The sequence below is a fragment of the Rhineura floridana genome, chromosome 7 (genome assembly GCF_030035675.1).
Source record: "Rhineura floridana isolate rRhiFlo1 chromosome 7, rRhiFlo1.hap2, whole genome shotgun sequence".
NCBI classification, from domain to species: Eukaryota; Metazoa; Chordata; class Lepidosauria; order Squamata; family Rhineuridae; genus Rhineura; species Rhineura floridana.
The window spans coordinates 41274059-41301662 of record NC_084486.1 but is presented as its reverse complement, the minus strand read 5'-3'; positions in this window follow the sequence as shown (position 1 = coordinate 41301662).

Sequence of the window (27604 nt, the reverse complement as noted above, 5' to 3'; positions counted from 1 at the left end):
ATATCTTCACACTTCCATAAGGTTGAAGGGACAGCAAATCCTTAAAGGTCACCAGAAAAGAAAAGGCCATGCAAAAGGTTGTATTCTTTTCAGAGGCTACCATGAGATGGGTACAGAGGGACAAAGCTCTCAAAGGCATGCAGGGGATAGAGTTTCAAGAAAGAATTAAGAGAGGGCAGGTTAAGGATTAATGCAGAAAATTCACTACTTCTTGAAGGTAACAGTTGTCATTTTCTCAAACAGCGAACTCAGGTGGTGTGTGTTGAAAGAAATGGAACCGAAATAGAGCCACTGAGAAAGAAGAGGGAGGTATCAGCATGACTAGGTGAACTTCAGCGTTTGCAGAAGTACAATCCCCCCCATCAAAACAAAATAAATCATCCCCTCTCCCCCCCACCGCCCAGCTCAATAAGGACTAGGCCTGCTCAGTAGCTACCAAATATTAAGTGTCAATTGGAAAAGAAAAACAGAAAAATTGGGGTGATGTGGAAATGGAAGATATACTGCAACTTTTTGTTGCAGGCTCCAATTGTCAATTGCTATTAGTGCAGCCTTAGCAGTTCAAATGATACGAATATCTGTCCTGACCTTGCCTGTGTCATTGGTACAATGAAAAGTGATTTGGCTATAAAAAGGAAATATTTCACCAAGAAGATGTGCCTGAATTAAAATAATAAATATTTTGTGACAGATTTCACCAGAAATATATCAGCATTCTGGATGGGGACTTCTCTTGAGGCCCTGAGAGAAGCTAGTCTATCAACGATGACAACAGAAACTATCATAAATGGGAAACAATGAAGTAGTATTTCAAACTGTTTTGTTTTAAAGAACATATTGATTTCTTTTACAAAGCAAATGTGTTGTTTACTTAAGACAAAAAGCTGAGCTAATGCTGCATGGAGTGATGCCAAAGGAGAATATTTGAAGCAAAGCATACCACTGGGGTGATGGAGTACAAAAGCCAGATTACAGAGGCATTGATAGTCTCTAGGAAGAAACAATGTGATATGCAAGTCTCATAGATATGTTTGCAATGAGCATGAATAGAGGTGGTGCATATCTTGGAGAAATTTACCTCGGACATCTTTCCCACGAGAGGCAGCCCAGAAGCCAGATTTGAAGAAGAAAACCTTTGGGCCTTTTGGCTGATGATAACAAGACTGATTCCGACTAGCTCAAGTGAACGTTGGCCAAAAGAGAGAAACATCATAATGTGCTGATTTTAATAGATCTCCCAGTTCCCACAGTGCCCACATTTGGAGTCAAGCCTTTGGCTGTGATAGCCATCTTCACCTATCGGGACCAAAAGCCTTCCCTGACCGTGTTCATTAGGGATGACTGCATTAGCAGATGGCTTGATGGGACTCAGCCGTTCCCCCTGACCTCCCTCCAGCTGAATCACTGTTGCAGAGTGTGATGAGGAGAGGGAGGGGCAAAGCCAGCATGGTGCAACATGCTGGCTGGAGCAGTGGATTGGCTTCACCCACGTTTGCACTGTGCAGAACCTGCCAGCACCTTGCCCTTCCCTCTATCCCAGTATTCAACAGCAACTCAGCTGGTGGGAGGTCAGGTGAGTGGCACAGCTCCATCATGGGGACACCTACCAGACTGTTGCCCATGCCCAGTTATAATATGATTGTGCCTCCCAACTCCAACCACAAAACCTGGCTGGGAAGGGTCCCCACAAGCTGAAAGTGGTAGGAGTCTGAAACTGATTATACAGTTGCTGCTGTGGTGTGCCAGAGTAGCAGAAAGGGCATTCTTGAGCTGCACCGTTACAGAACAGGTTAAAGAGAAGTAGCAACGGTGTTATGTTCTTCTGCATACAGAGTGGATCTAATCAACTGTGCTATGCAGTGGTGTAGTCATCCAGGGTCTCAGGGGATCTTAGACCCCTTACTTTTTGGGGAGCAGGGTCCCAGCAGGGTACCTATGTCTCCAGCATCCTATAAGCCAATCAGCATGAAAGGGGAGTGTGTTAACCACTGAGAAGAGTCTCCTAACATGCTTCCTTGTCCTTCCCTGCTGACTGGAGTCACTCAGAGTGAAAGGAGATGAGTCAGTTACTGAAAGAGTCTTCTCAGTGGCTAACACTCTCCCCTTTTAATGCTTATTGGCTCCTAGAGATGTCGGTTGTTGTGGAAGAAGGCATTAACAAGGATCTCATTCTCAACCCAGCAGAGAAAAAGGGGGGTGGGGGTTAGCCGCGACTGTCATGAAGGGACCCTGCACTTCTGAATTTTCAATTATTCTGCTGGACTGTGATGTGCCTTTTAATTCTTGGTCACTGCAGTGTCTGGTCTCCATTTATTTGACCAACAGTGATTCAAAATTGCCTCAAGAAGGATCCATCAGCGCAACATAAGAACATAACCCCCCCAGATCAGACTAAAGGCCCATCATGTCCAGCATCCACCTCCTCCCCTTACCCACCTCCCAGAAGTGTGTTTAATTAGGGTTTTAATTTTTAAAAAATCTCTAATTAAACGTTAGCCCCAGCCCTTTAACTAATTCAGGACTGAATCCAGGGTGAGGTGGGGGTTCCTCGGGTAGACCTGTGGCAGGTTGTTCTGAATCAGGGGCCCTGGATCAGGGTCACAGGGGGAATCGGGAGGAGCTGTTCGCAGTTCTCCTTTCTGCCTCACACGGTAAAACTTGGGGCGGCATCCAACTAAACAATTCCACTAACGTAAGGAGTTTTAGCTGCACAATGGAACCACCCCAGCTTCTTCGCCCCTATATGACCATAGGTGTAAAGTTTGGAGGGGGGCTGTGAGGCTCAAGGCCCTGCTGGATTCCCTCAGGGGGGCTTAGACACACACACTCCGGGCAGCCAATGCCAGGCAGTATTGACAGGCTCACATGATGGACTCAGTTACAACAGCAGCTGTAGCACAGGACTGCCCCATCTCTCTTACTAAGTCCTGTCTCACCAATCTACTAGAGTTCTTTGAGAGTGTCACAAGCATATAGAGGCAACCCAGTTGTCATAATCTTTATTTATTTATCTTTTTAAAAAATTACAACTAAGTCAGACTTGGGATCTGTGTTTTTTAACTTCTTCATAAACCATGTAGAGTTAGAGGTCTAAATGGTTCAGAGTTGTTAAAACAAAAAGGGATTGCAAAGAGCTCCAGAAGGACCTCTCCTAACAGAATGAGGAGGTGGTGAAATGGCAAATGAAATTTGATGTAAACAAGTGTAAAGTTATGCTCGAGGAAGATGTTGACTCAGTGTGCAGCAGCTGTGGAAAAAGCAAATTCCATGCTAGGGATCATTAGGAAAGCTATTGAAAATAAAACTGCCAATATCATAATGCTGTTATACAAATCTATGGTGCAGCCGCATTTGGAATACTGTATACAGTTCCGGTTGCCTCACCTCAAAAAGGATATTTCAGAGTTGGAAAAGGTCCAGAAAATGGCAACCAAAATTATCAAAGGGTTGGAGCAATTCTCAGCCTCCATAGTCGGAGAGGGTATGCTGCTGAATCACAGTTGGGGGATCCACAGGAGGGGAGAGTGCTCCCTTAGGCATCTGGTTGGCCACAAACAGGATGTTGGCCTAGATGGGTCATTGGCCTATTCATCAGGCTGTTCTTTTTTTTTTTTTTTTAATAATTTTTATTCAAATTTTCATAAAACATAGAAAACAAAATCATAAAACATTCAAAGACAAAAAACAAAACAAAACAAAAATGATTAAACAAAAAAATAAAATAAAATAAAATGTTGACTTCCCATTTGTCGTCACATATCAAATCAGTTATAGGTCTACAATATATAACAATCCTGTCTCTTAAATCATATTATAAAATCACTTTCCTCCAGTAGTTATCTTAATTAATCATCAAATCTCATAAACATTACTTTATTCTTTCCACAAAAAGTCAAAGAGAGGTTTCAATTCTTTAAGAAATATATCTATCAATTTTTCTCCAAATAAACATGTCAATTAATCCATCTCGTTAATAATTATAATAATCTTATTGTCATAACCATAGTCCAAATAAACATTTCGATTAATCCATCTCATCAGAATCTGTTAGGTCCAATAATTTCAATAGCCATTCTTCCATTATCCCTATTAGTTCCATCTTCCATCTTCAATAGTCCTGTTAAGTCCAGTAATTTCAGTGTCCAATCTTCCATTATCAGTATTCCATAATAATCTTGCTGTTGTAGCCATAGTCATATAATAAGAGTCTGATGGGAATTTCCTCTATCCCAAATATTTTCTTGCCATCCATTCTGAATAAGTTGCTGAAATACTGTTGTAAAGTCATATCTGTGTTCTTCTTTTTTACAAAATGCACTGGCTCATCTCTTAAGAGTTTTTCCATTGTCACATGGCTGCAGTTAATTCCATAGATTTTCTCTATATCAAGCTCCATCACATCATTCCAGTCCAGAAGATTATCCAAGCCATTGATAACTTTATCTCTAATATCTTCATTAATTTCTTCAGAGATAACGTTAAATTCCAAACAGTAGATTTTATTTCTAAAATCCATAAACTCCAGATCTTTTTCCAATTCCACATTTGTTCCAATCTCCAGGGCTTGTATCTTCCCTTTATTTTTTCTTTTCTCATCTCTGATCTCATTCTCCTCTCTCACAGGGTCCCCTATTTCTTTAAGCTCCTGCGTCATTTTGCTCAGTTCAATTTTCAGCTCCTTACTACCCTGTCGCAGGGTTTGTTTCGTTATCTCAATCTCATCCATTATTTTCTGAAACATAATTACTTCCAGATTCTCAGCCACTTTCTTGATTGCCATTTTTAAAACCACGAAAACAAAGCAAAACAAAAATAAAGAAGAACCACTTCTTATTTCAGCAACAATTGGGTTAATATTCCAGGCTTGATGACATCACAGTATAAACAGAGCAACCTGCCTTATCTCTCTTGTGCAAGAATGCAAAACAAATTTAGTTCCCAGCATCAAAACAGTTAGTGGCGTCGTGGAGAAGCAGATTCGTCAAAATAAAATAGACCAAAAAAAGAATAGTCCCAGACAATATAATATTCCTCGGAATAGAAATCAGGAATAGAAATCCCTCTTCTGTTTATTATCTTTAGAATGCACTTCCAGGACAGCTTTTTGCGACAGAAACAGAGATAAGCTGTTAATTTCGTGAATAACAGAGAAGAGCTATATCTCACCCAGAAGTTGTCCAAAGCCGATCAATCTGACAAATCTCCTTTTGCTGCAACAATTTAAACCAAGTAAAAAAAATAATAGAAAGAAGGGTGCTTGCCTGTTAGTCCGTTCTCTCTTTGAAGAAAAGATAAACGTATCGCTTAAGCAGATAGAGCTTGTTAGAAAGTCCGTCCGGCATTGTTGGCTGGACCTTATCTCATAAATTAATGAAATCCAGTCCTCCCAACAAAAACAGGCTTTGAGGTTGATCTCTACGTTTCTCCCTGCCCGGGAGAAATTTCATCAGTCAAAAAAAAAATGTTCTGACTGATTTATATCTGAATAAGCTTCTTTTGAGGCGGGAGCCCGTCCCAAAAGCAGGCACAAGCGAAGTCACCCTTCCCGGAAGTCTCATCAGGCTGTTCTTATGTTCATATCTCTTTATTGTCATATTACAATTTCCATGATTCTTTGGGGAATTGTTCATGTTTGCTAGTATTTGTGTGTTTATTAAGAATTCATACACTGCTTTAAACTGCCTATGGCCCTCACAAGATGGCTTAGTCCTTACCCGTGGCTCCACCCACTTTCTTTGGATCAACAGACTGAAAAGCTGTAAAAAAATCAACTAGGTAAGTCAAGAGCTTCCATAATATTAAATATTGTTATAGGATTGTGGAGTGGTATGGATTATATCTGTGAGTCCCCTCCCAGCCTAAAATCTTTTATCTGGGAGTTGGCATCTGCAGCAAAGGAAGCTGCTCCACTTGTCAAACAAGTTCCTTTGATAATCATTCTGGCCTGGCCAGGCTCTTTGTTCACACTGAATGGATTAATCTGCATATTGTGTAACATAGGAACATGACATAGGAACAAATGGTCAGGGATGCTCCTCAAGGAGAGTGATATTCCCTCTCCCCCCCTCCAGAAATAGTTTCTGTGTGTGTTTAGTTGGAGAAAAGGCTTGGAACTGAAAACAGACTAACAGTTTTGCTTGCTCTCTGTGATTCTGTAACTGGATTCTGCCCTTTAGCCTTACCACTAAAACAGATACCATGCCTGAGTCCTGAAAGAATGTAAGTCCTGCCCTTGGTCTATCTAACAGGGTCTAACTTAACAGGGCAGCCTTGGCCCTGGTGCACTCCAGTTGTTTGGGACTACAACTCCCATCAGCCCCAACCAGTAGAGAAGAGGGAGTGGAGTGGAGAGAGGTCTTTCATTTTGATGGACAGGACTAGCTTATAATCACATTGAATTATTTTTAGAGGCCGCTCTGATTACAGTGGTTTGGGGGGGAATGTTGAAGTAAATAAACAGAATTGTCATTCATGGAGGTTGTTGTTACCCTCTGAATTTTGGCTGTGAGAGTAGGGTGTAAGTAGTGGAATCAGACTATTGGAGTGGCCTGCTTCTTTCCCAATCATTCTTTTTTCCTAATAAATCATTTAAATCATAGCTTACTCTCTCCCTCTCCCCCTCTTTTCTTTGCAGAGGGTACTTCCAGAAAGGGGGTTTGGACAAGAAAAAAATAGTGACTTTCTCAGTTTTTTATAATTAAGGTAAAACAGTGCCCCCTGGATCTATTTGTCTAAGATCTGGCAGGTTTGTTACTCATGGTCAGGTTCCTCGTGTTCCCAGTTTTTAAACTGATTGCCCCCCCCACAACCTAGAAAAGGTAATTTTCATGTTCTCACCCACAAACAGTAAAGAGTATGAGAACCACTGCACCTATCTTTTTGAAATTTGCCAAACATCAGAAGGTGAGACCATGCCTCCAATTTTCATCTATTTTTAATTTTTTTAAAGGATCCTTGCACAACCCCTCCCATAGATGTGTCTGTAATTTGGTAGTTTAATCCACTTGGGAGGTGCTCCTTTATTTGCAAATATTATTTGCTTATGTGAAAAGAGGGAGGAATTATAGCTATTTTTGTATTCCCCATTACAGAGGGAAACTGACCTTCAGATTTATCAGATCATGTTTGGACCCAAACAGCTAATTGAACAGAAGTATACAGAGTGGGTCCAAAGCAGATCAAGCTGCTTCCAAATGCTACAGATACAAAGTAAATTTTGTGGTCGCCCTATCATTTATTATAATCAGCGCTTCAGATTGGCAGAATTGGCCAGAAACAATTCAGCAACCAGTACTGCTGTTGCAGAATATGTATATGATCCCTTAGGCACACACCTTCTAACATCCTTGCTGCATCATTCTGAACCAACTGAGGTTTCCAAAGAGTTTTCAAAGGTAGCGCCATGCAGAGTGCATCAAGTAATCCAACCTGGGTTGTATAACGGATGTGTTACTGAAACAGCTGTCCCCAATTTTCCATTGGCAAATAGGGGTGGTGAACTGGGATGACCATTTCAATTTTGCCATAATACAAATGGTTTACTATTTATTGACGTCATTCTTTTAACATACGAAGAAATTTACTAGAGATTTTGATTTCTTTCCTAGTATGCTCAACAACATCTCTACTGATTTTTATTACATTTTTCATTTAAAATTGCAAATGTTTTTAGAGCTTTCTGCCAAACCTGGTATTTCTTCCCAAATATCTTAATACTCATCTTCCTACATAGTGCTGTTTCATGTTCAGTGCAGAAACACTGACTTGGGTATGTTTTACAGTGCTACAGTGCCCCATCATCAAGATTCAACCATGTTTTCCTTCTGATCTAGGGGGAAAAAGAGTTAATTTTAGTGTCAGTTTGCAATAAAGGAATACACTGCTGGGAAGCAAGTAGGAATATCATTAAGACTGTGATTATTCACTCAAAAATTGTGAGAACATTGGGAGTTTAATATTAATGAGTTTACACTATAAAGAAGTCAAAATGACTTAGGAACAGTGTTTTTCTATATAATTTAACACATAGTTCTACCTCCTTATTAGATGCTGGTGGAGCTAATTAGATGCAATTTCTTAAAGTCAGTAAGGAAATGCAGCCTTGAAAAATTGTATTATTTTCAAAGCAATTCATTAATGCTGGGGGGGGAGGCATTATACTCACTACAGGAATCAGCATCCCCACAGTGAGTTCTCACATCGTAACATGTAAAATTACCATGTTGTATGTGTTGTCACGCAAGTTTGCTTGTCTCCAAGCCCCACTGTTGACACTGGGGATTATTTTAATTCTTGCCTATCATGGCCTTTGGCATAAGCAGTGAAGTCTGGTTACATTCATGTTCATTCATCTGTGTGTGCAAATAACTTACTGGGCCACTGGGGAAAAGAGGGAGTCTGATTGTGCCTCTCCTATCTCCCACCAGCCCTATCTCCCTCTGCCTCATGCAAACTGCTGTTCACAGTGCCACAACTCCTTTCATTTTCAAATACCTCTGCTTCAAAACACTGAAGCTATTTCAGCAGAGATGTGGAAAGTGAAGTGCTGATAGCATTCGCCAACCACCATCTATCCCAATTCTTATTATTTGTAGATAACTATTTATTTAGCTAACATTCTATCTGTGAGTAGTCAACTTCTTCACCTCCAATGCATCCTCAACTTGCTGTCTAGCAGAGCTGTTTAGTTGCTAAGCGCTTATTACATTCTGGCCCTAGGGAGGTAGGATAGCCATCAAAAGCCCACTGTGACATGTTTGCTAAGCATTTTGAGGATACTTCCATCCACCAAGATTTGGACTCCATTTTTGATGCTGATGATTTTCATGAGGTATCTGAGCACTTTCTTGTGCAATGTCATTGGATGAGTTTCAGATGCTGCGGTCTGAGAATGTTGACAAGGTACTTGGCCAGGTCTGTGCAGCTGCTGATGTCTTGGATCCTTGCCTTTCATGGCTTATAAAATCTGGCAGTGAGAGAACAGCTGGATGGGCCAGGGAGGCAATTAATACTTCACTTCAAGAAGTAGTGATCCCAGGCTGCCTGAAGAAGGTGGTAGTAAGGCTATTCCAGAAGAATCCTTCCCTTGACCTGGAAGATCTTAATAACTTTAGACCAGTAGCAAGCGTCCCCTTACTTGGCAAGGTTCTTAAGAAGGTGGCTGCCAACCAGATCTAGGTACTCTTGGAGAAAACATATTTTCTAGATTTCAATCAGGAATCAGGCCTGGTTTTGGTACAGTAACAGCCTGGGTTGCCCTATATGATGACCTATGTTGACAGGGAGAGTATGTGACTCAGCATCTTTTGATAACATTGACCCAGGTATCCCTGGAACAACTGTCTGCATTGGGTACTGAGGACACTGTATTGTGGTGTTTCCACTCCTACTTGGATGGCTCACTCCAGAAGCTGATTCTTAGGTAGCATTGCTCAGCTCCATAGGTTCTCTAGTATGGGGTCCCACAGGGGTTGGTTCTGTCTCTCATGTTTAACATCTACACTAAACTACTGAGGCATGTGGACGCCATGACATGTGGAGTCATCAGTATGCTGATGACATGGAGCTCTGTTTCTCCTTTTCATCTTTTGTAGGCAAGGCAGTGGATATGCTGAATCAGTACCTGGTTGCAAAAATGGACTGAATGAGGCCCAATAAACTGAGGCTTAATCCAGACAAGACAGATGCTCTTGATGAGTGATTCCTCTGACCAGGTTCATTGTTGAGCATCCTACTCTATATGGGGGTCACACTCCCTCTGGAGTGGGCTTGTAGTTTGAGGGTTCTCTTGCTGTCACTTGAGGCTTGGAGACCTTTGGGTAACAAGTGACTAGCACATCATCATCATCGCAGGTGAAGAGAGACAAGGAAGCAAGCAAGGGTGTGGATAATGCTGCTTTCTCTTTGGGTTAAAATCCATTCAATAAGTCTTGTGTAGCAAAAACTCTCTGGGGTTGACTACATGCGGAATGCCATTGATTTAATTACAAGTGTCACTGAAAGCAGATTTAATTAAATTGCTTATTTTGATTTAACTTGAGTTGATGGATGAATTGCTAGGTAACAGTTTTACAAATCTCCACACCTCTTTCTGAAATGGCTGACTATATTATCAGAAGAGCTAACAGAGCAATCCAGTGACAGTAGTGTGGGGGGAGAGAATCTGTGGTGGTAGGACCACCAAAGCCTGACCTTTACCAGTCATACCAGCCAGGGAAGGAGGGGAGGGATGTGGAGGAAGGAAAAGAAATTTGCCAGCTCTAGAGCTGGTGTACTTCCTCATCACCCAGCCCAGGGGATATTGATAGAACAGAAGGCCTTTCATCCAGCAGATGCAAAGCCTCGTCTGATCTGCACCAGCACCCTCCATCATGCCCCCTTTTTTCTTTCTCTATCTCCAGATCACCACTGGTGAAAGGCAATGGAAGCAGTCCTTTCTGCTGCAGCTGGGTGGGGGTTTCTGAGGGTGGGCCTCCTCTTCCCATAGAGATGAGGACTCACACAATCCTATTGCCCTGTGGCCCCTCATATCCCAACATATTAGTTGAATCTAGGCATTTGTAAAGCATTACACAATTGATGGGTTAGTTAGGGGCCACCCACCCATCAAATTGGTCCAAGGAGCCACAAAAGTCTCCCACCCCTGGCCTAAAGCAACTCTTCTAGTAAAAACTGGATGTTACTGCCCAGTCAAGGCATCCAAAGAATTTTTGGGGAAACAAGCACATTCCTAAATTTATCCCTCGCCAAGATGTTCAAGCTATATTCCAAATTCTGTTCCCATACTGCAAGGATGTGATTTATGCATGAGATTTTAAATGTTTTAAGTAATATTTAGGGACAGGAAAGAAATTTGGTTCAGTTTGCATTTTAATATAAACCTGTCTATTTGCACTTCAAGAAACAATACCAGAACTGAAATGCAGCTATCTTTTCACAATGTGCATCTTCCTGAATTTTGCAATGCAGTTCTCCAACCAAAGGAAAGGTGAAACAATTGCATATATTGGATGAAATGAGCATAAAAATGTATATGTGTGTGGATATGACATTGAAAAATGCATTATACTTGGGAAAATTGCTTGCAAAAATGTATATATTAGGAAAAATGTGTACTAAAACTCTGCTTAATTTTCATGATGTCTTTTTAACTGAAATTGACAGATACATCCATCCCTTGTACTGTAACAGTTTTGTGAATGATTTTGCTAGTTTTAAGAGATATTGTGTCCTATGGGAAGCCTGATGGATAGGAAGGACAGAAATCACAATAGTCCACTATTTATTTATTTAAAAATGCATGTTGGACTGCAACTCTATATACACTTGCCTGGGAGTAAATTATAAAGCTACAATAGTGACTGTATACTACAGCCAGTAAGGAATGTTCATTTTCCATCATGTTAAACAAAAATACCTCCCCTGCCATGTTGTATTCCCACAATTCAAAATAAAAACTTATAAGGCTTATACTGCTGGACTCAGAATTGCTTGCTCTACAACCCTTAATATTTTCATGTCAATGCCAAACCCCTTCACTGAGAGTTCACAAGTTAAACTGGAAAACAAGAATAAAAACAAACAAACAAAGAAGTCCCTTGGATTTTTTTCCTGGAGAAAATGGAAATTCAAGTTGATCCTGACTTATGGCAACCCTATGAATAGTGTTTTCATGATAAGCGATATTCAGAGGGAGTTTACCAATGCCTTCCTCTGAGGCTGAGAGGCAGTGACTGGCCCAAGGTCACCCAGTGGTCTCCCAGGTTGTAGTCTACCACCCTAACCATTACACCACACTGGCTCTCTCTTTTTTTCCTGGAAAAGGTATCATAATTTTTTGAAATTCATTAAAAACCAGAAAAGCTCCTACAGTACCTGTAAACTCATAAGCATGCTTGTTCCATCATTGGACCTTAATCTTCCATAGTTTAGAAATAAAAAAAACACTTTGCTAATTTTCTATTAATTTTAGAAAATTTACAAAGGAGTCAATGATAAGGCATGGCACTTGCAGAGAGCCAACAGCCCCTCCACCCTTCCAAAAACTACACTCAGCCCTGAAGGGAAAAGGGAGGAGTTAAGCATTCAGATGAGGATTGGTTTATTCTCTAAATCTAATTTCTTTCATTTTCTTCCCAAGTGGCTATCGCACAAAAAATGAATGGGTGGGTGGGTGAGAGGAAGGAGGCTTAAGGGTTATCATTTTGTTGTAAGCCATTTTGAGCGCATTTTTTTGTGGAAAGAAGGCATACAAATAAAATGATGTTGCTGCTGCTGCCGCTGATCATCCTGCTTTCCCTGTTGTTCTCCTCCTGCCCCTGGGCCCTGACCCACCGCAGCAATGGCAGTTTACTCCTGCTTTCAACACCGAGAGGTGTGTTTTTCAACTGGGACTTAAGTATTATTTTGTATGGTTTCCTGTGTCCAAGGTTGCTTAAAAAAAAAAAGTTGCCTTGTCAGTGTAGGACCTTCTTCATGGCTTTCCATGGGGTTGCCGTATAACCTAGGGCTGTTTTTGAATGTTTCATTATTATGCGGCATGGATCCTTCGAAGTTGGGTGTACTGGGTTGTTCCTGCTACTACTGGTCTCCCATGACTGTGAGTAGTTGCCCTGTCTTTCTCATCTCCCCCCTCCTTTTCACCAGTGTCTCTGGACTCTTAAAAGTTTCAGAAGCCACACACACGCTCCCCCCCCTCCTTCTGTGGGCTGATCCAATGTTTGGTTACTTACCTAAAAAGCTGCTTGAAGTAAGTGGTGCGTGTTTTACAGTACCTGTGTAGAACATCTCACCCAAACACCTTCCTCTCTCCTCATTTTTCTATTTCTTGACATGCCAAGACAACAATACATGCCAGAAGAGACGTATAGCCCAATGTAGGACACACCGGCTGGTTGAATCCACGGAGGCTGGTGTTAGCTCCTTGGGGCTACAAGGGAGTTCGGAACTGGAAATGAAGGAGAGCAAGAGGCAGCCATTTCCAGGGCCCAACTTGATTTTATTTTCTCCCAAAGCAGCTGGTTGTGCGATTGCAAAGCCTTTGATTCTAAAGGAGAGACTGTGCAGTAAAGGAAGGGTTGCGGCAGCTAATGCAAAAGGCACAGAACCTCTGGCCTTTGCTTCCACTCTTGAGGAAAATGCTGCACGGGCAAAGGAGAGAAGCAGGACTCTACATGCCTATTATGGGATGGTGGGAGTCGGTTGCTGCATTATCTTCTCTGGATAGATAGAAGGGAAGAACCTGCCCTGTGTTTATTTATTCCCTTGAATGACTATACTTTGATGTTATACTTGAATTCACCCTGGAATATCTCCTCCAGGTTAAAAACCCTTTTAGCAGCTTCTGGGGTCTGGTTACTCACTTCAGCCATCAGTTGCTATCATCTCAATTTCCCTCCCATCCACTGTTTGTAGATCGTGTGAGGTGCCTGTTGGCGGCTGTGTCTGACTGGGTGTTTGATGTTTCAGTGTGCCTGGTCTGTCAGGCACTTAGCTCCCCTGTTTCTCAAAACTGCTCTTTTTCTCTGTGGTTTTTTCTTTTCTTAATCCCTCATCTAGTGCGTTTCCTTACTCAGTTCCTTGCAGCTTCAAGTCTGCTGTCTCTCACCTTGACTACACTCTGTCTTGTGGGTTGATCTACGATTGTTTTCCTTCTGTTTGCAGTCTGTTCCCACATCCTTGTCATTTAGTTTCACTTTTCCCTCAACCTCTGTGGAGAGAATGCGGGGGGGGGGGGAGGGAAAGAGGATTGCAAAAGTTAAACAGCAGTTTGCAATTATTTATGTATTTATTTATTTATTTATTGTATTTATATACCGCCCCATAGCCGAAGCTCTCTGGGTGGTTTACAGTATCTAAAAACACTAAAAACACATATACAAATTTAAAACACATCTTTTAAAAACAATTTAAAACACAATTTAAACATTTAAAACAATTTAAAAACACATGCTAAAATGCCTGGGAGAAAAGGAAAGTCTTGACCTGGCGCCGAAAAGATAACAGTGATGGCGCCAGGCGCACCTCATCAGAAAAATCATTCCATAATTTGGGGGCCACCACTGAGAAGGCCCTCTCCCTTGTTGCCACACTCCCAGCTTCCCTTGGAGTAGGCACCCGGAGGCGGGCCTTAGGTGTTGAGCGTAGTATATGGGTTGGTTCGTATCGGGAGAGGCATTCCATCAGGTATTGTGTATAGTACAGGTCATGTATAGTACAAGGGTCAATCAAGTACACACTTACCTGGGAGTAAGTCACATTGAATCCAGTGGAGCTTACTTCTGAGTAGACATGCATCGGATTGCAGCCTAAGCCTTTTCCCAGCTCCGTGCAGCAGCAAGGAACAAGCCAATCCTGACAGTGACTGACAACCTTCTATTGCACTGGCTGCTGTTGCTGCAGCATTGCAAATGCAGAAACAGCAAGACAGGAAAGCAGGCAAAGCTTGGATTGGGGTTTTTGTTTCTTAGTGGCCAGGGTGCTAGGAAGACTTAAGAGAATTAATTAAAGAGAAACAGGGCCCTAAATGAAAGTGGTGCCGTTGAATATGCATGTCAGGCGTGCTGGCCCTTCATCTACTGTATAGGGTTGCCAATATTTTTTTACTAGTCCTTGCACCTCTGCCTTTAAATAGCAGCCTGACTTGCAGACATTAGCTGATGCCTGGTGATAATGCTGAACTCCATGCCCTGAAAAGCTTCCCCAGCTGATTTCTGCAGATTAGGCTGCTGCTAAAAGGCACAAGAGCAGGCCATGTCTTTTTTTATTCTGGTCAGTTGGCCACCCTATTCAACTTTTGAAACAGAATCCTCATGCTGCATGTCTCCTACAAGAGAATAGTGTGGGGAATGACAGCATTATTCAGAGGGGGTTACCATGAATCTTGCCTCCTTCTATAAAAAGGTTGAGGAAAGAAAGACACAGCGGTGTCTCTGTGTGGGGAGAATACCCACATAAAGACAGTTTATAAGGCTTAGAGCATATCCTGAGGGGCAAGTGTCCTAGCAGCTGCTTGGTACTTTAGAAGGACGAAGAAGGGCTGCCTGAGGCTTTGTACTATTTTGCCAACCGCATTGATCCTCCACTTGCTCTGATCTGTTTGGCTGGGTTGTTATACACATACAGTACTTCCCAGGACTAGATTGAGAGGTAGGAGACCAAGACTACTTCCTGCAGCTTTAAGGGAAGTGGCTGGTGAGGGTGCCTGTTGCTGACTAAGGCCACAATCCTAAACCCACTTCCCTGGGAGTAAGTCCTATTGAATTCAGTAGGACTTATTTCTGAGTAGACCTGATTAGGATTGCACTGTAACTGTTCAGCTACGTACTCAACAGAAACAATTGTGGAATAATGACACTGATGATTGTGCAGAATAATCTCCAACAGACATGAGGAGTGTCTCAGGCTGCACAGGACAGTGGGAGGTTCAAATATAAACACAAATTTCAAGTTATGCTCTATGTTTTAATAGACCATGACCATCTTTCCTTAACTGAGTGGTTAAAGCATAGGAGGCTGAACACATGCATCTTGGCCAGGCTAAGTTTGCTTTTTTTCCCCCCAACAGCTAGATTTATTGCGTAAGTAGCAACATATTGTAATCAGACTGGTTCCTTATCAAAGCTGCAGTTTCAGATGCAACTGTTAATGCTACCCAAAATGGACACAGAATATAACCTCCAGTTTGAAAGACAAAAGGCTGTCTTCACAGTCAATGACATTAACCAATAAAAGGGAACTGAAAGTAATAAAAGATAGATTTGACAGTGATTTCTATGACAAATAATGACTGAAATATAATGTTCTAGGTTAGAGCCTCTGTTAATAGTAACACAAGAAAGAACACCAACAGACATACAAAAACTAGAATTCTCCAGCTTTGGAGATACAGTCCTGATTGCAGGTGTTGCAGTCACTCACAATATACTCAAAGGCACATTACAAATTATTCCAAGCTACATAGAAATGGACTGGACTGTGAAAGACCAACTCAAATTGTGTTTGCATTCTTACAAATCTGTAGGCCAGTACAATATCTCAGAGAGGAGGTCAGGTCTCTCGCTCCCTTGGTGCATTCACTATAGACACCCAATTTCTCTGCTTTTTAAAGTTTGATAGAAATTTTCTTAAACTGCAAGGTGGTGGGTTTTTTTGCCTTTTATCGAATACCACTAAAATCAAATAGAATTTACTTTTGAGAAGATAACAAAGGATTGTGCTGTTAAAATGTTTTATAAACTATATTGCTCCCATTTATTCTGTAGTACCTGATAGTAGTAATACTAGACCACCTCACGTCAAACAGCTACGCCCCGCCCATTTTGAGTTTAATGGATGACATCAGCGGAAGTCCCACCCCGGAAGGCCCACCCCAGAAGGCCCACCTGCCATTTCCAGTTCCCCTGATGACCTCACCCAATATCCTGTCCCCCAGAAGCCCCAGCCCGGTAGCCCTGTGATCCCCCAGGAGCATGTGGCCCTCGCTGGACCAATGGGCATATTTTTACTCTTGGATTGGTCCCTATAGGGGCATGTGACCCCTCTATGAACACATGGTCTCCAGGGAACCAATCTGAAGAGGTTTAAAACCCAAAGGTGAAAGCAGGGTACCGGAAATGCACCCCAATGGGGTGCATTTCCACCCCCCTCTCCAGACTGCTCCCTACAGGGGCATGTGACCCCTCTACAAGCGCATGGATGCCTGGGGACCAATCCAAAGAGGTTTAAAACCCATAGGTGAAATTAGGGTGCCAGAAATGGATCCCAAAGGGGTCCATTTCCACCCCCTCCTCTCCAGAACAGCCCAATAGGGATAAGTAACCCCTCTACAGCTATGTCACCCAATGGGGGAGGTTTTGAATCCCTAACCAATCAGGAGAGGGGACAGAGAGACCTGCTACAGAAGTGCATTTTGCAAGCCCAGACACACGCTGAGGATCGAACATGGAACCAGCCAGCACCCCATCAAGTCCTACGGAATTAACTATACAGCCACCCGTAGAGAGACCTAACCCTCGAAAGCGTTTTATTAGCACAAGTTCTAATGAAGATGAACGTTTTTCACCAACTAAACTGCTAAAAGAGGAAGAGAACAGCCAAATGTGGAACAGCATGTTGGAGGCCATTGCAACAGATAACGCTGTAATGCCGGTAAGATTTAAGTGTAAACTACATGCATGGAGAACTGTAAAATATAGGAGGGGCAAAAATGTGAAAACATGTCCTTACTTTTCTAGGGATCTTCAGTAACTGAAAACTCTGTTGCAGCTAGTTCCCAGCCATGTCCAACAGCCCTGTGGAAGACGGTATCAATAGGAAACATTCACATGCAGGTTTGTAGAGTGATTATTCGCATGGTGTATTATAAAAACAAACAGAGGTCTGTGTTTGATTTTTTCTAATTTTTTTCTTTTTTAGGACTCTGCAGATCTGACAAGAAATCATCCTAGGCATATCATCCTCAGAAGTATTCTAGGCATTCAAACCCATGAAACAGACAATATTTTACCAAGAAAATGGAAGGCTGCAATGAAATGCATTGTCAGAGCAGCTGTGTATGCCATTTTGAAGCACTGTTTAATGCAAAATATGTATGAAGCTTGTGAGGGTTGCCTAATTCAAGCCCCAGGTCAAAAATCACATGAATGTCTGAACTGGACAAAGCCTGTCCTTTCTAGAATGTTGAGAATTATATGTGGAAAGATCTGTTTTAAAAGTGTGATACATGTTGTTATCTTAACAGCTTACAGTCTGAATTGTCTTGTTCTAACACAAGAAACTGTTGATGAAGTATTAAACCTTGTTACCAAAGTAGGCCGTTCCCAGAAGTCTGTCAAAGTTGTTGAAAAGATACTGAGAGACACTGACCAGACATATCTAAGCCACATTTTAAATGTTATTAAGAACAGAAGTTATAAAACTTTTATTACATCTCTCAGTGAATCTTCTGAATAAAACGTTCTACTTGGAAACATAGTGTCTTTTTCTTTCTTTTTTAAAAATAAATATGTAAATACATGACTCCTCCGATGGAACACCTGAATGGTTAAATTAGGACAGGGCTTACAGGTGGGGGGGGTAATCATTCTCACCATTCCTGCTTTAATGCCAAAAGTAAATAAAATATGTTGGATGCTGCCCATGAGCAGCTTCCTAGGATTTAATCCTATATGGATAGCTTCTCCTAGGCCTTAATTCAGTCAGGGGAAATTACAGTTTAAACAGAATAAATGTACAGAAACTGTTTTTTATATCCCTTTAGGTAAATCTTTGAAAACTATAATATAGGGGTACCTGAGAGCTAAAGAAGCTGCCCCCACATGCAGCACGTCTGTAAGATGTAGGGGTTTTATACTGTATAATATGAATGAACTGTGTTAAATTCAGGGTTACCAGAAAGCTACAGCTATAACAGCCCCCAACAACAAAAAATGCCACTCTGCATCATACCTGTAATATTTTGGAACCAACCACAGATCATAGACACCCAGTTTAGCAGTGTTTTTCAGGATGTAGATATCCATGGTTATTTTTGTAAAACACGTGGTTTTGCAAGGCATCCTAGAAACCAGCCATCCGTGCATTGTAAGGTCCAGGGAAAAATGGCTGTGACCACATGGACCAGGAGAAAAAATGGCTGTGACCACATGGTATGGTCATATGATTCTAGAGGATATCACATGGTATTGGATATGGCCAATACAGGACACTCTCTATAGGTAAAAAAAAATAGCAGTTCTCCAGGGTGTAGTGTAAACCAATCACAAAGCCTTGGTCTGCATACATTAGGTGTGGTGATATAAAAGAGCCTACACAGCTCAGGATCTTTCTCTTTTACCTGGCATTGGTGAGTACCCTCTATTGTTTTCCTAGCATGATTTAATATGTTTGAGGCCATGTGGCTGATTCTAGCCCTTTTTAAAATTATTTTTCCGCGCAGAGGCTGTTTCTCTCTGCAAACACTCTCTAATCTTCTAGAAGGTAATTGTTTATTTCATTAATGCGATGCATAGTTTAAACGTTGTATAGAAAAGTCCACAGCATTTATTTGCAGCTATGTACATTTTCCTAGCACGCTTTAATAAGTTTGAGGACATGTGGCTGTTTCTAGCCCCTTTTAAAATTCTTTTTAAAAAACATTTTCCCCCGCAGAGGCTGTTTCTCTCTGCAAACATTCTTAAGCTTCTAGAAGACAATTGTTTATTTCATTAATGCGATGCATAGTTTAAACATTGTATAGAAAAGTCCACAGCAATTGTTTGCAGCTATGTACATTTTCCTAGCACGATTTAATAAGTTTGAGGCCGTGTGGCTGTTTCTAGCCCTTTTTAAAAATCTTTTTCCCACAGAGTCTATTTCTCTCAGCAAACATTCTTAAGCTTCTAGAAGACAATTGTTTATTTCATTAATGTGATACATAGTTTTATTTCATAAATATGATACATAGTTTAAACGTTGTATAGAAAAGTCCACAGCAATTATTTGCAAGTATGTACATTTTCCTAGCACGATTTAAAAAAGTTTGAGGCCGTGCGGCTGTTAGCGCTCTGCTGTGATAACATGGTTTAAAATTACTTTTCTTTTTAAATATAGTATAGAAAAAAGCCCCCAGCATCATAAAGAGAATGTCTGCAAGTAAGCTCTTTTTTTTCTCATCAAGTTTGCAGCATATAGTTTATTTCTGGTCCCATGTGAAGAATTCCCCCTTTTTTCCACAGATTCTGTTCTTCAGGGTGGGAAAGCATCAAAGACAATGCAGCAAAATTTATCCAATCTGTTTGAAGGTAATTAATGCATGTTTATATAAAGAAATCCTCAAAAGGCACGTGGTCTAAAGACCGGTGCATAAATTATAGGAGACCTTCTGAATGTTATGGGGCTTGTACATATATTTCTCAGCTAGAAATTAAACTGAGTATATTAACCAAAGCATTGAGTAATAAGTCTTGAATAAGTCCATGATTCTGATCTTCACATTGTGGAAAGGTCTCTCAAAATGCTTAACAAAACCGTATTCCTGCAATAAAGATAGAGAGTATTTATTGTTATGGCTGAAGGCAGCTAATTTCTCAAACTTAAGAACAATATATTTTTGTCATACTCACCCATCCTCCATTTTCCAAGATCCATTCTGATTTTGTACTCGTGATGTATGCTGTGATGTAATGTGTAAGCTGATCCTCATTGCTTTGTGTCAGAGGAACTCCACACATATGTAATTTTTTAGCGATAATACCACCAAACATCAGGGTTGTTAAAAGACGCCCCCAATTTGATTTTCCATCAGCAAATACTGATTCTACCACTCGACCATAAGTATCACATGCTGCCTCTATAGATTTAATATCAAGAGAGTTCAAATACGGGGTTATTTTTTCTTCAAGCTCATCTTGAATTGGGCGGGCAATATTTTCAAAAACCAGGACCGGTTTGAATTGCTGTATCTTAGGTACTGCTCTCCCACAAACAAAATTCAAGGAGCTTTGAACCATGGTGAATGTATGACTCTCCATCTTTTCTGAATGTGCTGCTAAACCCTTGTTATGCTCTGTACTGGTTCCAAGGGGCAGGCCTCAACATGTATTCCTTATCTTCAGAATCTCCAGGCCCAAGCTTTTGACATGTTTCTAAACTGAAGAGAAAGATAAGCACCACACCATCCAGGATCTCAAATAATGGTGACATTAATGGTATGATAAAGGGACTATGAAAAGAAACAATTTCTAATTTCAGTAAAATTCTCATGCATGTAATGCGGATATGTTTTCTGGCTATAGGTAACAGGGTTCAGGAATTTGAGGTGGCAGGACCGTCCCTTAAAAAAACGAAGAAAACACACTACATAGAGGGACCCCAGACCTCAGATGATATAGGTAAATAAGGTATTTCAAGTTGTAGTGGTCATTTTAAGTTCAATAAGGAAAGCAACAAAAGAGCTAATATGTCTGTTATTCCTCACAGTGTACAACAGCAACAAACCATCCCCAACAGCAGAAGTTACAAGGGCACAAGGCACAGGACCAGGTTAGGTAGGTAGGTAGGTAGGTAGGTAGGTAGGTAGGTAGGTGTGTGTGTGTTGTGTGTGTGTGTTGTGTGTGTGTGTTGTGTGTGTGTGTTGTGTGTGTGTTGTGTGTGTGTGTGTGTGTGTGTGTGTGTGTGTGTGGTCATCACAAGGATCCCTAAAGTTTTGGATTCCCACACAGGAGCAAGATTTACATAATTGTGCTGAACAGTATAGACTGGTATCGAATACATATGAAGCTATCAAGAATATAGTTAAAAAAGCTAACATGATGATGATGATGAATGCCAACCAGTATCAAGCATCTGTAAAGCAGTTTTGTAGTGGAGGATGTATTGATTCATCAGCCCTGACAACTCTTCTTAAAGAGATTAAAAAACACCAACAGTATCACAGCAGTGCTAATAGTATTGCTAAGCATGTACAAAGGGGTGGTGGTAAACCCCAAAAAAGGTTCAGGAAAAGCAAACCAACACTGTCCCAGATGTACTGGAGAAGGAGGATTAAAAAAATACTTTGCATGGCTAAAAAAACACTCTCAGCCTCTAAAAGCCGAAAGCTTTCAGGTAAAAAAGGCTGTAAAAATACTCCACCTCTAGGCACAGCGTTCTCCGTGGGAAGAAGAACGGTTTTAGAACTGGCGTCTGTATGCACAGAGTGCGGGACTGTGTTTGCTGTGTGGGTTTTGAATTGGATGAGTGGATGTCTGTATGAGTGTATGTTGTGAGTGAGTGTGTATTTTTATGTATATAAGTTTTTCGTATTTATAGTTTATTATGTGCCTGGGGAAGAGGTTTGTCCATCAAGCGGGGAGACTTGAGGGGGCCCCAATTGCCATAGTCACTGGCAGAGGGAAGTATGGTGTTGTGACAAGGACGTGCCAGGTAAGGGGAATGCAGCCCAGACATGTAGTGGCTGTGCCTTCTTCCGGTCCTTCTCATACCCGCAGGGTTGTTGGTTGTCCTCTCAGCCAACCCTCAGATCTCCAGTTGCTGCTTTTTAATGCCAGATCGGTACATAATAAAACCTCCCTCGTCCATGATTTGATTATGGATGAGGCAGCCCATCTGGCATGCATAACCGAGACCTGGGTGGGTGAACAGGGAGGAGTTAGTCTCTCCCAGCTCTGCCCACCGGGATATCTGGTCCAGCATCATGGTAGATCTGAGGGTCGGAGAGGTGGGGTTGCTGTCGTCTATAAGAGTTCCATCTCACTCACCAAGCACCATGTCCATGTAGTTACTGGTCTGGAGTGTTTGCACCTTGTGCTGGGCCAGAGGGACAGACTGGGAATCCTTTTGGTGTACCGCCCACCTTGCTGCCCAATGGCTTCCCTAACTGAGCTGACGGAAGTGGTCTCGGAGGTATTGTTGAGATCCCCCAGACTACTAGTACTGGGGGATGTCAACATTCATGCCGAGGCTACTTTGTCTGGGGCAGCTCAGGACTTCATGGCCGCCATGACAACCATGGGGCTGTCTCAATATGTTAGTGGCCCAACACATACATCGGGGCATACTCTTGACCTTATTTTTGCTACTGGACATGGGGATAGTAATCTGGATGTGCAGAGTTTTACATCTCTCCCATTGTCATGGACAGATCACTGCTTGCTGAAGTTTAGACTTTCAGTGGCCTTTCCCCTCTGCAAGGGTGGGGGACCTATTAAATTGGTCCGCCCCCAGAGACTAATGGATCCTGAAGGTTTTCAAAGGGATCTGTGGGTTTTTCCGGCTGATAGGACTGGTGCTCCTGTCGAAGCTCTGGCTAATCTGTGGAATGCAGAGATGACCCGGGCTGTTGACACGATCGCTCCTGCACGCCCTCTCCTATGTAGAGCTCATACAGCTCCTTGGTATACTCCAGAGCTGAGAGCAATGAAACAAGACAGGAGGCGGCTTGAGCAGAGATGGAGACGAACTCCCGACGAATGCAATTATGAGCTGGTTCGTGCTTCTACCAAGCTGTATGTAGGAGCGGAGAGGGTGGCAAAAAAACAACATTTCGCTGCCACTATTCAGTCATCTCTCTCCCGTCCAGTGGAGCTTTTTAGAGTGGTTCGTGGTCTACTCCATCCAGGCCTACAGGACATGGCAGATACATCGGTGGCCTGCTGTAATGAGTTTGCTGAGCACTTCCAGCATAAGAACATTTGCATTCGCCGGGACCTAGACTCCCATTTAATAGCAGTTAATCCTAATGAGGTGTCTGGAACACAGTCTTGTCATGTTTTGTTGGATGAGTTTCAGTTGGTTCAGTTCGAGGACATGGACAAGGTGCTTGGACAGGTACGTGCAACCACTTCGGTACTGGATCCTTGCCCCTCTTGGCTAATAAAAACTAGCAGGGAGGAAACAGCTGGTTGGGCCAAGGAAGTGATTAATGCCTCTTTGCGAGAGGGAGTGGTCCCTGGCTGTCTGAAAGAGGCGGCAGTGAGACCACTTCTGAAAAAACCTTCCTTGGACCCTGAGGATTTCAACAGCTATAGACCAGTGGCGAATGTTCCATTCCTGGGCAAGATCTTGGAACGTGTGGTTGCTGACCAGCTCCAGGCGCTATTGGATGAAACCGATTATCTAGATCCATTTCAATCGGGGTTCAGGCCCGGTTTTGGCACTGAGACAGCCTTGGTCGCCCTGTTTGATGACCTATGTCGGGAGAGAGACAGAGGGAGTGTAACTCTGTTGATTCTCCTTGACCTCTCAGCGGCTTTCGATACCATCGACCATGGTATCCTTCTGGAGAGGCTTGTAGAGTTGGGAGTTGGAGGCACTGCTTGGCAGTGGTTCCACTCCTACTTAGCGGGCCATCTCCAGAAGATAGTGCTTGGGGAACACTGCTCGATACTGTGGGCTCTCCAATGTGGGGTCCCGCAGGGTTCAGTTTTGTCTCCCATGCTTTTTAACATCTATATGAAGCTGTTGGGTGCGGTCATCAGGAGCTTTGGAGTGAGTTGTCATCAGTACGCTGATGACACGCAGCTCTACTTCTCCTTTTCTTCTCCTTCAGGTGAGGCCGTCGATGTGCTGAACCGTTGCCTGGCCGCAACAATGGACTGGATGAGAACTAACAAACTGAGACTCAATCCTGATAAGACTGAGATGCTGTTGGTGGATGGTTTCTCTGATCGGATGGTGGATATATACCCTGTCCTGGATGGGGTTACACTCCCCCTAAAGGAGCAGGTTCATAGTCTGGGAGTCATTTTAGACTCTTCCCTCTCACTTGAGGCTCATGTAGCCTCGGTGGCCCGGAATGCGTTCTACCAACTTCGGTTGGTAGCCCAGCTACGTCCCTATCTGAGTAAGGAGGACCTCACATCAGTGGTACATGCTCTGGTAACCTCGTGTCTGGACTACTGCAACGCGCTTTATGTAGGGCTACCTTTGAAGACGGTTCGGAAGCTACAGCTAGTGCAAAATGCGGCGGCCAGACTGCTAACAAGAACCAAGCGGTCGGAGCATATAACACCTGTTCTGGCTCACCTGCACTGGCTTCCAATATGCTTCCGGGCCAGATTCAAAGTGTTGGTACTAACCTATAAAGCCTTATATGGCGCGGGACCACGATACCTGTCGGAACGCCTCTCCCGATATGCACTGGCCCATACACTATGGTCTATGGTCGGGACATACCCTTGATTTGATCTTCGCCACTGGGCAGGGAGATGGTGATCTGGAGGTTGGGGATATTTCATCTACCCCATTGTCATGGACAGATCACCGCTTGCTGAGGTTTAGGCTTACGGTGACCCTTTCCCTCTGCAAGGGTGGGGGACCTATTAAATTGTTCCGCCCCCGGAGACTAATGGATCCTGAGGGTTTCCAAAGGGCTCTAGGGGATTTTCCGACTGAGAAGACTGGCGCTCCTGTTGAAGCCCTGGTTGAACTGTGGTATACGGAGATGACCCGGGCGGTTGACACGATCGCTCCCATGCGCCCCCTCCTATGTAGAGCTCATAGAGCCCCATGGTATACCCCGGAGCTGAGAGCGATGAAGCAAGAGAGGAGGAGGCTTGAGTGCAGATGGAGGTGGACTCCTGACGAATGCAATTATGCTTTAGTAAGTGCCTGCTCTAAGCGATATACAGCAGCGGTGAGGACAGCAAAAAAGAGTTACTTTGCTGTCAGTATTAAGGCATCACTCTCCTGCCCAGCGGAGCTTTTTAAAACTGTACGAGGGCTTTTACATCTTGGCCCTCGGGATACTATAGATCCATCTGTAGCCCGTTGTGATGAGTTCGCCGTACACTTCCAAACTAAGATCGCTTGCATTCGTCGGGACTTAGACTCCAATATTATAGCAGTTGGATTCAATGAAGCATCCAGACCACGGTCTTGTCCTCATTTATTGGATGAGTTTCAGCTGGTGCAGCTTGAGGATGTTGACAAGATCCTTGGACTGGTGCGGGCGACCATGTCTGTGCTGGATCCTTGCCCCTCTTGGCTGGTGAAAGCTGGCAGGACCGGAACCGCCGGCTGGGCCAAGGAGGTCATCAATGCCTCTTTGCGAGAGGGTGTGGTCCCTGACTGCCTAAAAGCGGCGGTAGTGAGACCGCTCCTGAAGAAACCCTCCTTGGACCCAGATAACTTGAACAACTATAGACCTGTGGCGAATGTTCCGTTCCTGGGCAAGGTTCTGGAACGGGTGGTGGCCGGCCAGCTCCAGGGACTCTTGGATGACACTGATTATCTTGATCCGTTTCAATCCGGTTTTAGGCCTGGGTTTGGTACTGAAACAGCCTTGGTCGCCCTGTATGATGACCTTTGTCGGAAGAGGGACAGGGGGAGTGTGACCCTGTTGATTCTCCTTGATCTCTCAGCTGCTTTTGATACCATCGACCATGGTATCCTTCTGGGATGGCTCACGGAGTTGGGAGTTGGGGGTACTGCTTGGCAGTGGCTCCGCTCCTACTTGGTGGGTTGTCACCAGAAGGTAGTGCTTGGGGAACACTGCTCGACACCCTGGACTCTCCATTGTGGAGTCCCACAGGGATCGGTACTGTCCCCCATGCTTTTCAACATCTATATGAAGCCGCTGGGTGCAGTCATCAGGAGTTTTGGAGTGCGTTGTCACCAGTACGCTGATGACATGCAACTCTATTTCTCCTTTTCATCTTCCTCAGGTGAGGCTGTTAACGTACTAAACCGTTGCCTGGCCGCGATAATGGATTGGATGGGAGCTAACAGACTGAAGCTTAATCCAGACAAGACCGAGACGCTGTTAGTGAGTGCCTTCTCTGCTCAGATGGTGGATGTTTACCCTGTTCTGGATGGGGTTACACTCCCCTTGAAAGAACAGGTTCGTAGCTTGGGAGTTCTTTTCGACCCTTCCCTTTCTCTTGAGGCTCAGGTAGCCTCAGTGGCACGGAATGCTTTCTACCATCTCCGATTGGTAGCCCAGCTACGTCCCTATCTGGACAGTGACGACCTCGCCTCAGTCGTTCATGCTCTGGTAACTTCTTGATTGGACTACTGCAATGCGCTCTACGTTGGGCTGCTCTTGAAGATAGTTCGGAAACTACAGTTAGTCCAGAATGCAGTGGCCAGATTGTTGACGTGGACCAGAAGGTCCGCTCATATAACACCTGTTTTGGCTCGTCTGCACTGGCTTCCTATTTGTTTCCGGGCTAAATTCAAAGTGCTGGTTTTGACCTATAAAGCCTTACACAGCATGGGACCGCAATACCTGGTGGAGCGCCTCTCCCAATATGAAACTACCCGTACACTGCGCTCAACATCTAAGGCCCTCCTCCGAGTACCATCCCATCAAGAAGCTCAGAGGATGGTGACTAGAAATAGGGCCTTTTCAGTTGTGGCTCCCAAACTGTGGAATGGTCTTCCCGATGAGGTGCGCCTGGTGCCGACGCTGCTATCTTTTCGGCGCCAGGTGAAAACCTTTTTATACTCCCAGGCATTTTAAAGTTTATTTTTATAGTATTTTATTACTATGTTGTATTCAGGATGTTGTTTGGTTCTTGTATTGTTTGTGTGTTTTTGTTTTTTGAGTTATGGTATTTATTGTATTTATATATTGTCCTTGCTTTTACCTTTTATGTACACCGCCCAGAGAGCCTTCGGGCTTCGGGCGGTATATAAATTAAATAAAATATATAAAATAAATAAAATACTACAAAGGCCCTCCTCCGGGTCCCAACCCATAGGGAGGCCTGGAGAGTGGTGACAAGATCTAGGGCCTTCTCAGTGGTGGCCCCCAAACTATGGAATAGTCTCCCTGAGGAGGTGAGCTTGGCGCTGACATTATCATCTTTTCAGCGCCAAGTTAAAACCTTCCTCTTCTCTGAGGCATTTTAATTTAAGTCGACTTAATTTTAAACCATTGTATCTGATTTTAGATTGTACAGTTTTTATATACTTTGTTCTATTAGATTGTGTAATTTTATTGTATTTTTTTGATGTTCACCGCCCAGAGAGCTATTGCTAGTCGGGCGGTATATAAGTTTAATTAATAAATAAAATAAAAATAAAATTATCACAATGGACAAGAATAATCAGTGTTACATGGCACCTATTAAGCAACCTAAAGTGTCTGTAAAATATGTGTTTTATGATTTTGAGTGTCACC